Here is an 11,452-nt window from a genome sequence, read left to right on the forward strand (position 1 = left end):
ATCAGAGAACATTTTGATCCTAGGTATAGCAACTACTTTTCCAATATTGGAGCCAGTAATGATTTTTGCTTCCAACACTTTCTGACCAAGCTTTGTTAAGGTAAGGCGAGTTTTATTATAAAGACCTATGCCTTGATTTATATTTCGTAGTAATATAATCGGTGTATTAACCTTGAATTTCAAACAATGATTCAGTAGTGCTGAAATCTTGAGAGAATTCAAAAATTAAGTAGTGTAGATAAGTTCTTTCCTCTTTTGTTTTTCATCAACAGTAAGCTTGGCATCTGAGCTGAAATAACTCAAGAATATCATCATTTATTGAGTTAACTTGTTCATTTGTTGAGGGCAAGCATTGCCATGCCCTGTAAATAAATAGGATCACCAAAATTTGTGGCCAAAGATGGATAAGTTGCATCTATAAGACTCTTCATTCTCTGCTTAGAATCAACTAACATATCATCTGGGATTTGTATCCACATTAAGTCTAGCACATTTTCTGGATGAATACCATCAATTGTCTCATCACCAATAGATAACACCCACTTTGCAAATTCTTTTGTTTCATTGAATAAATGAGAGCCTGGTTTTGTATTTTCTAAGCACATGTTCTTTGTCCAAAGAAACAAATGACAATGTTTCCAAAGCAGAGATCTATGTATTGAAGCATTAACAATATGCTCCCTCCCTTCCCTTGGAACAACTGGAAGAATCTGTCTAAAGTCACCACCTAACACAACTGTCTTATATCCAAAGGGCTTGATAGAAGCATTAGGATTTGAATTAGTTTTCATAATATCCCTAAATCTTCTATCGACAGCATCAAATGCTTACTTTGCTGCCATAGGAGCTTCACCCAAAATTGTCAAGCTGGTGGAACGTTAAGCTGAGCTAGATGTGATTATTTCTTTATTGTGCAAGTTGAAAATTCAGTGATGTCTATTGGGATTTTAAATTTGGAGTGTGTAGTTCGACCCCTAGGCAGGAGCAAGGATGCAATACCAGAAGAAGCTACAACCAACACTAGTTTTTTTCTCACTTCTCAATTTTGTAACCAAAGTGTTCCACAAGTAGGTTTTTCCTGTCCCTCCACCTCCATAGATAAAGAAAAGCTTACCAAGTTCCTCTGAACATTATTTCAAGATTGAAACATATGCCTTAATGCTGGTCATCATTCAAATTTTTCTCTAACTTAACAACCTTAATTGTCAAAAAAGCAGCATCATAGTCTAGCTCATCAAACATTAACTGATTACTTAAACCTAGATTTGCATCAGTGGTGGGAAATGACATTGTTGGGTAATTTACTAATGATTGGCCATTATGAACCAACGTTTGTTGTATCTTAATTAGAGCTTCATTTTTCAGCTGATCTTCAGTGAGTTATGTCCTTCTTAGGATTTCTCTTTGCTAATATGAATTTATAATCTTCTGTTAATGATTTCCAATGCAACTCCCATAGTTTCTCTGGATGAGTTGTTCGATACAAGGTTCCTAATCTGTTTTGGTAACAGGTTATTAGGATTCCTAATCTATTTTGGTAACATGATTCTTAATCTGTTTTGGTAACAGGTTATTAGGATTCCTAATTTATTTTGTTTTTTGTATTAGAATTCCTAGTCTGTTTTGATTTTAGGTTTTCTATATATATGGAACGCCTTAGAAGAGATTAGGATCATCAAAAAGAGGAGAGTTGTAATCAGAGATTAGAGAGACTTTTTGAGCATTGTGAGAGGGAGATATTATGAGCAAGTTGAGAGCTTTGGTTGAGGGTTAGTTTGTGAGTTTTGTGAGATTGTAACCCTTTGTACTCTCTTTGATTTAGTGGAATCTCCCCATCCTCTCCCCGTGGACGTAAGCAAATTGTCGAACCACGTATATCTCTGTGTTTATGATTGATCTGTCATATTTTAGTTTTGGATTGTGATCGTGTGTGATTGGTTATTCTTCTCTCGTGCTTACGACTTGTTTAGTGAGCGAGCACGCTTCCGCATAGACGCTCGACAATTGGTATCAAAGCACAATAATTGGTATCAGAGCTCAGATATCAGATCTAGGATTTTGGCATTAGGTGGAGGAAGATTCATCGTGAAAACTTGGTTCTTGGATCTAGGCTTCGATGGAGATAGGATTTGAAGTTGCCGTTGAAGATCTCGCTCTGCTCATGTGGTTAGGAGTTCTATTTGGAATCCAATCTAGGGTTCAATTAGGTAATTTCTTATTCCTTTCAAAATTTGAATCTTTCTTTATAATTTGGAGTTTGCGAGTATGGGTGAAGAAGTTGGTGAAAGCAGACGAGTACAGTCCAAGTTGGTTTTTAGAATACCAAAATTAGTATGATGAAGTATGACAACAAAATCAACTTTGGTTTGTGGATGAACGACATTCAAGATGCGCTTAATGCTCAGAACTTGGAGGAGACCATCATGGTCTAAGAGACACTACCAAAATATGAAGAGACGATATAGGAAAAGATGAATAAGAATGCTTGTGGGATGATCAGATCCTATTTGGAACAAGAATTAAAGTATGATGTGATTGGGGTGACGTCTGCAATGAAGATATGAGAAATTCTTAACAATAAATACCTTACGAAGAGTGTTGAGAACCATTTGCACTTGCTGTGAAGATTGTTCAGATTTTAGATGTCCCGAGGCACCTCACTAGCGGTTCATGTGAACAACTACACTAAGTTATTATCGGACTTGGCGAATGTTGATGAGAAGATATCGGATGAGTACAAGGCGATTATTTTTTTGGGCTCCTTATAAGATGAGGAGTATGATACCTTCGTGCTTACTTTTTTGAATGGGAGGTCTTCTATCAGCTATAGTAAAGTTACTAATGCTTTGACAAACTATGATTTGAGGAGAAAGGACAAAGAGACTTATCGCGCTAGTACTTTAGGAGAAGCATTGTCGACGAGAGGTAGAAGCTCATATCTAAAAGGTGGTAATAGAGGAAGGTCAAAGTCAAGAGGTCATCACCAGCTAGGAAAGAACTAATGTGCATTCTACAAGGAGCAGAGACATTAGAAGAGAGACTGTCCAAAGATCAAGGAGAAGGAGAATAGCAAAAAAAAGGGCCCGAATGCCAATGAGGTGAATATTGCGAAAGACGATGATTCCGATGATTTGAGTTTTTCTCTATTGATTACTCTAGAGGTGAACCACTTGGATGCATCAGATTGGATGCTTGATTCTGACATTACTTATCATGTGACTCCTAGGCAAGATTGGTTTTCATCATTTGAGAGACTCGATAGGGGTGTTGTTGTCATGGGAAATGATCAATCCTGTGGTATTCGTAGGATAGGTACTATGAGGATTTGGATGCACGATGGAGTAGTCCGCGAATTAAAGGAGGTGAGATTTATTCCTTAGTTGAAGGAGAATCTTATATCAGTTGGAGCTTTGGAGGCGAAGGGATTCAAGATGACCTTTGAGGATGCTGTAGCAAATGTTACTAAGGGATCTTTGATGGTGATGCAGGGAATCCGCAATCGGAACTTGTATTCTCTGAAGGGAGAATCATGATTGGCCAGGTTGCTTCAGCTATTTTAAAGACGGACATTAGCAGACTTTGGCATTACATATTAGGGCACACAGGAGAGAAGTCACTACAGGCGCTATGCAAGCATGGGCTATTGAAGGAAGCCAAGAGTGGAAAAGTTGAGTTCTGTGAGTACTGTGTTCTTGGCAAGAAGACGAAAGTAAAGTTTGGGATAGTCATTCATAGGATGAGGGGCATCCTGGATTATGTGTACACAGATGTTTTGGGTCTCACCAAGACTGCATCACTTGGTGATAGCCATTGGTTTGTCACGTTTGTTGATGACTATTTTAGACGTTGTTGGGTGTACACTATGGTGAAGAAGAGTGAAGTCCTAGATATATTTGTAGAGTGGATGAAGAGGTTAGAACTGCAGACTAGGAGAAAGATCAAGACGTTACGATCCGACAACGGTGGTGAGTACACATCAGACCCCTTTCAGCAGCTATGTCGAGACGAGGACATAGAGAGATACTTCATAGTTAGTCATACACTATAGCAGAATGGGGTGACAGAGAGGTTAAAATTGGTCTTTGTTAGAGAAGATATGATATTTGTTGGCACATAGTAGTTTAGAGAAGATCTTTGGGCTGAGGCACTTTCATATGCGAGCCACCTTATTAACAGGTTGCCTTCATCGCGATTGAGGGGAAGACCCCTATGGAGATATGGTCGGGAGAGCCAACACACGATTATGATCAGCTCAAGGTATATGGGTACCCTGCATACTATCATGTGAAGACTGATAAGTTGGAACCTCGAGCTAGGAAGGCCATATTTGTAGGATTCAAGCGTGGTGTCACGGGATACAAGCTAGGAGAACCAGTTGATAGGAAGATTATGCAGAGTAGAGACGTCATGTTCGATGAGACTTTTATCTTGAAGCTTTCCAGCTCTCATCAGGTAGAGACCGACCAGACGAAAGAAATATCACAGGTGGTGGAGATCGATGCAGCTCCACATTGTCTAGATGGTACATTATCCATTAGAGTACCAACTGAGGTGATGCCAGGCGAGCACGATGATGACGAGGAGGATACGGGTATAGTTGTGCAGGATCAGGGACCGACGGTTCTGGTTCAGGATTTTATTGCGGCTTAGAGACAGATGAGAGACATACGGATGCCAGCACGGTATACCGATACAGTAGTTGCATATGCACTTTCGGTGGAGAGTATCAATGAGTTGGTGTTTACTACATTCAAAGAGACCGAACAGAGTTCGGAGGCTGATTCATGGCAGGTGACTATGCAGGAGGAGATGGACTCTCTTCATAAGAATGATACATGGGAGATTGTTGAGCTTCCTAAGAGGCGGAAGACAATTAGTTGTAAGTGGGTATACATAAAGAAGGAGGGCATTGATGGCACTCCATTGAGGTTCAAGGCTAGGTTAGTTGCGAAGGGCTATGCACAGGAGGAAGGTATTGATTATAATAAGGTTTTCTCTCCGGTGGTGAAGTATTCTTCGATTCGGATTTTGCTAGCTTTGGTGGCACAGTATGGATTGGAGTTAGATCAGTTGGATGTGAAGATGATATTTTTTCATGGTGATCTTGATGAAGAAATATATATAACTCAGCCATTGGGATTCCAAGCTACAGGGAAGGAAAATATGGTTTGCAGGTTGAAGAAATCGCTATACGATTTGAAACAGTCTCCTCGACAGTGATATAGGCAATTTGATGGTTTTATGCTTGGTCATTCATATACTAGGAGCCAGTTTGATCATTGCATGTATTTTCACAAGTTGAAAAGAGGTGCGTACATCTATTTATTGTTCTATGTTGATGACATGTTGGTTACCTCCATTTTCAGGTCTTCTATAGATGAGTTGAAGGCACAACTTTCAAAGGAGTTTGAGATAAAATATTTGGGTGAAACTAAGCGTATTTTAGGGATGGAGATCAGCAGAGACAAAGAGAATAGCAGAATTTGTTTGACACAGATGGCTTATTTGTAGAAGATTCTACAGCGATTTCATGTCAGCATGGATATGAAGCCAGTTAGTGTACCTTTAGGACCCTATTTGAAGCTTTCAGCTGACCTTTCACCAAAGACAGTTGAAGATAGAGAGTTGATGTTGAAGACTCCATATGCGAGCGTGGTTGGGAGTTTAATGTACATGATAATATATATGAGACCAGATTTGTCACAGGCAGTGAGCATGATTTTGAGATACATGCACGATCCAGGAGTGGGTCATTAGGACGCCGTGAGATGAATTTTGAGGTACATTCGAGGTACGATCAATGTTGGTTTGGTTTATGAGCGAGATACTACAGGTGGGCAGTTGTGCATTTGCTATATTGATTCGGATTATACCGGAGATTTAGATAAGCACCGGTCTATTACGGGGTATGTGTTCACTTTGACTCGTATGCCGGTGTGTTGGAGATGTACCTTACAGTTTATGGTGACTTTATCTATGACGGAGGCAGAGTATATGGCGATAACAGAGGCTGTGAAGGAGGCTCTTTGGCTTCGAGGACTTTTGGAGGAACTTGGTATATGGTAGTGGTCCGTCACTATTTATTGTGATAGTATGAGTTCTATCTATTTGGTGAAGAATCAGTTTTTTTATGCGAGGACGAAGCACATTGACGTTCTTATCACTTCGCTCGAGATGTTCTTGAAAATGGCGATGTAGAGATTATGAAGGTCCACACGAAGGATAATCTGGCGGATATTCTCACTAAGATGGTTCCGAGTAACAAGTTTAATCATTATCAAAACTTATTGTACATTCGTGATTGTTGAGGTCGTTGACAGCCATTTGGATGAACTACGGGCAGCTTGATCCCTTGGGAGAGGAGGTACGTAGGCAACCACATTGGTGCGACCAAATTTGGTGAGATAATGCATTAGTGCTCATGTTGGTGTCGGCTCAGTTTTGGGAATACTTCGTCGAGGTAGAGAATTATTATATAGCAAGTTCCTAATCTGTTTTGATAATAGGTTATTAGAATTTCTAATCTATTTTGATAACATGATTCTTAATCTGTTTTGGTAACAGGTTATTAGGATTCCTAATTTGTTTTATTTTTGGTTTTAGAATTCCTAATTTGTTTTGGTTTTAGGTTTTCTATATATATGGAACGCCTTAGAAGAGATTAGGATCATTAAAAAAAGGAGAGTTATAATCAGAGATTAGATAGACTTTTTGAGCATTGTGAGAGGGAGATATAGTGAGCAAGTTGAGAGCTTTGGTTGATGGTTAGTTTGTGAGTTTTGTGAGATTATAATCCTTTGTACTCTCCTTGATTTAGTAGAATCTCCTCATCCTCTCCCCGTGGATGTAGGCAAATTGTCGAACCACATATATCTCTGTGTTTATGATTGATCTGTCATATTTTAGTTTTGGATTGTGCTCGTGTGTGATTGGTTATTCTTCTCTCGTGCTTACAACTTGTTTGGTGAGCGAGCACGCTTCCGCATAGGCACTCGACATGAGTTACATCACAAAACATGAGTATTGTTGAGAAAAGCCACCGAAGCCCAGTAGCATCACTGAAGTGAGACGCCTCACTTAGACAAAAATTTCGCTCATTATCATCTTCTAGCAAGCCCATTGCAAGACAAATAAACTTGAATGTAGGGTGAACGATATTATCAACTGTCCTTAAAAAATCATAGCTTGTTGCTCCCCTAACAACATTTAACAACATATGCAAATAATATCTTTCACCACTAACATGTTGTGCAAAGGGTAATCTTCCAATAGCAAAGTGCTTCATTCGTGGAAGCTATATAAGGCCTTGTCTACTCCAAACAAAATTTTGCGAAAACTCGATATAAAGTAGGTGTTTTGCATTTTTAAAAGTTTGATTTGCAACAAACCATTCAATAAGCATTGTCTTAAGAGATCTTTCAGATTGCACAACATTCTCAACGCATCCATTATCGAGAAAGTAGAATTCTTGTTCATTTGGGAAATGACAGCGAAATCTCTCCATAGGTGGATAACGTTAATGAAGATTATAGTCAAATAATCTCCAAACCGCCTCTGCTGCATTGATATATCGAGCATCTAGATAGTGATGAATCTTATCATTGTCATGATCAGGGTTGTCTTTTAGAATTCCAGTTGCTAAGTCGGGATCCTTTTGCATATACTTAAATGAGTATTTAATCACTTTTGCATGTGTGTAGACCTCGACATTAATGTGTGATTGAAATCTACGTAGAAGAAATGAGTTGTATGGGACAACCAATGAACTATCCACATCAACATTCTTAACAACAATTGTCGGACAATTTTTTCTTCTCCTATAGATAGGGAAGCCTTTTGCACAATTTTTGTGAATTCATTAAATGGTTTGGATAGCCTTTTGAGCATTGGTCATTTTTCATCCAGGGCGATCGAAGATTGTGAACTCCACATGGTCCATGTATCATATGAGTTGTAACCAACTCAAACAATAAAGGATCAATTTCTTTGTCAGGGATTTTAGTATAAATCATTTCATCAATTTTTTATTGTCCTTAATTTCTTTTTTTTCAGACAAAATGTTATCAATATATGCGCATGAGGAAGACCTTGTTTTTTGAATTCCACGACTGAATGATCTGTAAAAATTGTAACTATGATATTAGGTCTTAAAGAATGGAGTGAGGAAAACTAAGAGGTATAAAGTTCCCTAATTATGTGAAGCTAAAGACTCTTACATGCAATGGCCTTTCCAAAGGTTGATTTCCTAGTGAGCTCCTTTAACATTTGTTGTAACTTAATATGGAAAACCCGTGTAACAATACCAGGTCGATATGGAGGTTTTTGGCCTGGTATTAGCTTCAAATAATCATCTATTTCAATCCAATTTGGATTGCATGTAAAGGTGATGAACAAACCTGGCATTCCACTCCATGAACATATTGTCATTGCATCTTGATAGTTTTGCATCATGTATCATGGACCACCTGTAAGTAATGATAGCAACACAATTTTCCCCCCACTTGTGTTGTATTGGTATCACTAGCTTCTAATGCATCACATAGGCCCTTCTATCATTCAGCATGAAGCGTCCTCTGATTATTTTTAATCCAACGCAAACGCTTTTCTTCAACTGTTGCATAAACATCAACTATAAATTGTTGGATATGCCTCCCACCCTGTAGAAGAGTTGTGCCCTCATCTGTACGTTGCTGGAGCCTATATGGATAATAATCTTTCGTGGTCATTTTCGTCCTTTTTCTTTGTTTTCCATCTGGATCACGGTTTTCTAGACCTATATACCAACCGTCTTCACCATAAGGAAATAGTACTAGATATTGTAGTGGCATGTAAGATGGATGTAGTTCAGTTATACATTGAAATGCTTTCTTCTTATGTTTTATAATAATGTCACAATCTTTGTTTTCTTAAAACTCGTCACCAAGCATAAGGCCTACAATATCATCTACTTGTGGGCGGTTATAATTGCTCAAACCTCGATTTTGATTTCGATTTTGTTCTCTTCATGCAAGTCTCTTGCCTTTCTAAATACTTTTACATATCCATTGTTAGAATCAAGCACGATTTTGAGGTCATGCAGTATCTCCTTGTCCATTGTCCCTATCATGTCATTTGGAGGTTCATCTCGGTTTAAAGATTGATATCTATTATCAATTTCATTTGTTGTGTCATATATATATAATTGAGCAAATCTTGGTTTATTTGGTGGCTCATGTATTAGAGATCCGATAGCATGATAGTTTTTTCCATGCATTCGGAATGTATAAGGTCCTTTACAACGCATAACACTGTAGTCAATCTTTGCTCCATGTAAAGTCATAGAGAATATTGAATTAAATGAGTGTATAAGTTCACAGAATCTTCTACTGTGAGCATCAAGCTTGCTTAGATTCAATAATCTACGAAGCTTTTTCCGTGCCCTTCGGAAATGGGGCAAGTCAATCCTTCCATTTTTGCAACAGGTTGTGTAGTAGGACTTATGTTTTGCTTTGCCTTCTACTTTCTTTTCCTTCCAAATGATTGCATGGCACTTGCTACAGACTTCAAACGGTGGATCCAGAGCAAAAGGCGGTCTCTCTGCCTTTGATGTGATTACATAGAACAAAAGGGATGAAGAGAACATAAAAAAGTAGGTAGAAGCTGGGGTCGAAGGAGGGATGAAGGGAAGTGTAGTATGGCTATATTTTAAGTAATCGCATGCATATGCAATGTAATGTAGACGACAAAATTAATTCTATAGTCACTTACCAATATTTTTTTGTCTATCTGTTTGGAGATGTGTCATTCTGTTCATAGGTGAATTATCAACGGATGATGATGAATACTCATCACTATGATCAGTTGAAGGGAATACTTTTGAATGTCTTGCTTTCACTAAGTGGACTGATGTAGTTTCTCCTATTTTATGCACAACGAAATCTGGCCTTGTTGATCTTTGATCAATGTTCACAAATATGTCATCTTTTGTGAATAATCTTATATTATTTTGTTCAGTAAAGGTAGGCGTTGATTGCATTTGCTCACCAATATCATTATTATCTGTGGAAGCAAATTCCTTTCCTATATCATTTGTGATAAGGGTAAATTTCTTCTTTTAGTGGAAACTTGATTCATTGCTTTGAACACTTTCTGGCAATAGTGAGGAATTTCTAGTGCCATGCAAAGAATAACAATATGATTTTTCGTGTAATATTTGAAGGTCGTTATCTTCGGTGTGAATGAACGTGCATAGCTTCTACTTCAAAGTCAACCTGATTCTTATGATCAACTCATCATCAATCTGACAAACATCGTCCTTACAAACTATCTAATCTTCGACGATATTGCAGCATCCATTCTAGAGGAAGAAAATTGGTGCAAGAATAAAGAAGACAGGCAGACAAGTTCGCAACAAGCGGAGACCTTATCGGTGACGAGAGAAAGATCAACGGAACGTGGCTCCAGTTGGAGTCATACTCATGGTAGATCAAAATTAAGAAGTAAGAATATCAAATGTTATAGCTGTGGTAAAAGGGGGCATGTAAAATCAGAGTGCTAGCACAATAAGAAGAGTGGTGACAAAAGATCTTTAGAGAAATCAACATCTCAAGGATGAGTTATCATCGCATCAGACAATGATGAAATTTTATACATTGGAGCAATCACTGTTAATGAAGGCAGGAAGAAGTTTGCTGATATCTGCCTTATAGATTCAGCAGCTTCCTAGCACATGACCTCCCGGAGAGAATGATTCATAAATATGAACCTATCTCGGGATTCTCGGGAGGATCTATATTTATAGTATTGGTATTGTCAAAATCAAAATGTTTGATAGTATAATACGCACCACCATTCAAGATGTACAACATGTGAAAAGCTTGAAGAAAAATATATTGTCTTTAGGATAATTGGATGAGCTTGGTGTTTTCATCAGAAATCGTTTTCATTGTGAAATCCATTATATTTTGATCGCTTACAATGAATTCAAAAGAAAATAGCCTTTTTATAAGACCTCTCTTACACAATGAACAAAAGAATTACAACTTCCTAGAAAATAATACAAATATTGTTTATCAACTCATGCTTTTGTAGGGACTTTGCCTGTGCCGGGGGTGCGTTAGCCCGTAGACCACCAATTCACAAGATTCTGATTGAACCGTGAAGGCTTCTTGATATTCTTCTTTGTTTATCAAAGTAAGAATCTTAAGTGAATATCTTATCGATGTAAAATGTTCACTCTTCCAAAGATCAAGTCTGAGCTTAGATCTCTAGGAATCACCAAAAGCTTCTTAAAGTGTTTATCAAAGATGAAGACTCTCTCTCTCTCTCTCTCTCTCTCTCTCTCTCTCTCCTCTCTCTCATCTCTCTTCTGCTCTCTCTTTGCTTAAATCGTGCAAAAGCTCAAGTCTCTATACTTAATTCGCCTCTCTCTGGTTCATGTATAGGTAGTATTTATAAGGGATAGGGGTATAAC

This window comes from Asparagus officinalis, chromosome 6 (assembly GCF_001876935.1).
Source record: "Asparagus officinalis chromosome 6, Aspof.V1, whole genome shotgun sequence".
Taxonomy (NCBI): Eukaryota; Viridiplantae; Streptophyta; class Magnoliopsida; order Asparagales; family Asparagaceae; genus Asparagus; species Asparagus officinalis.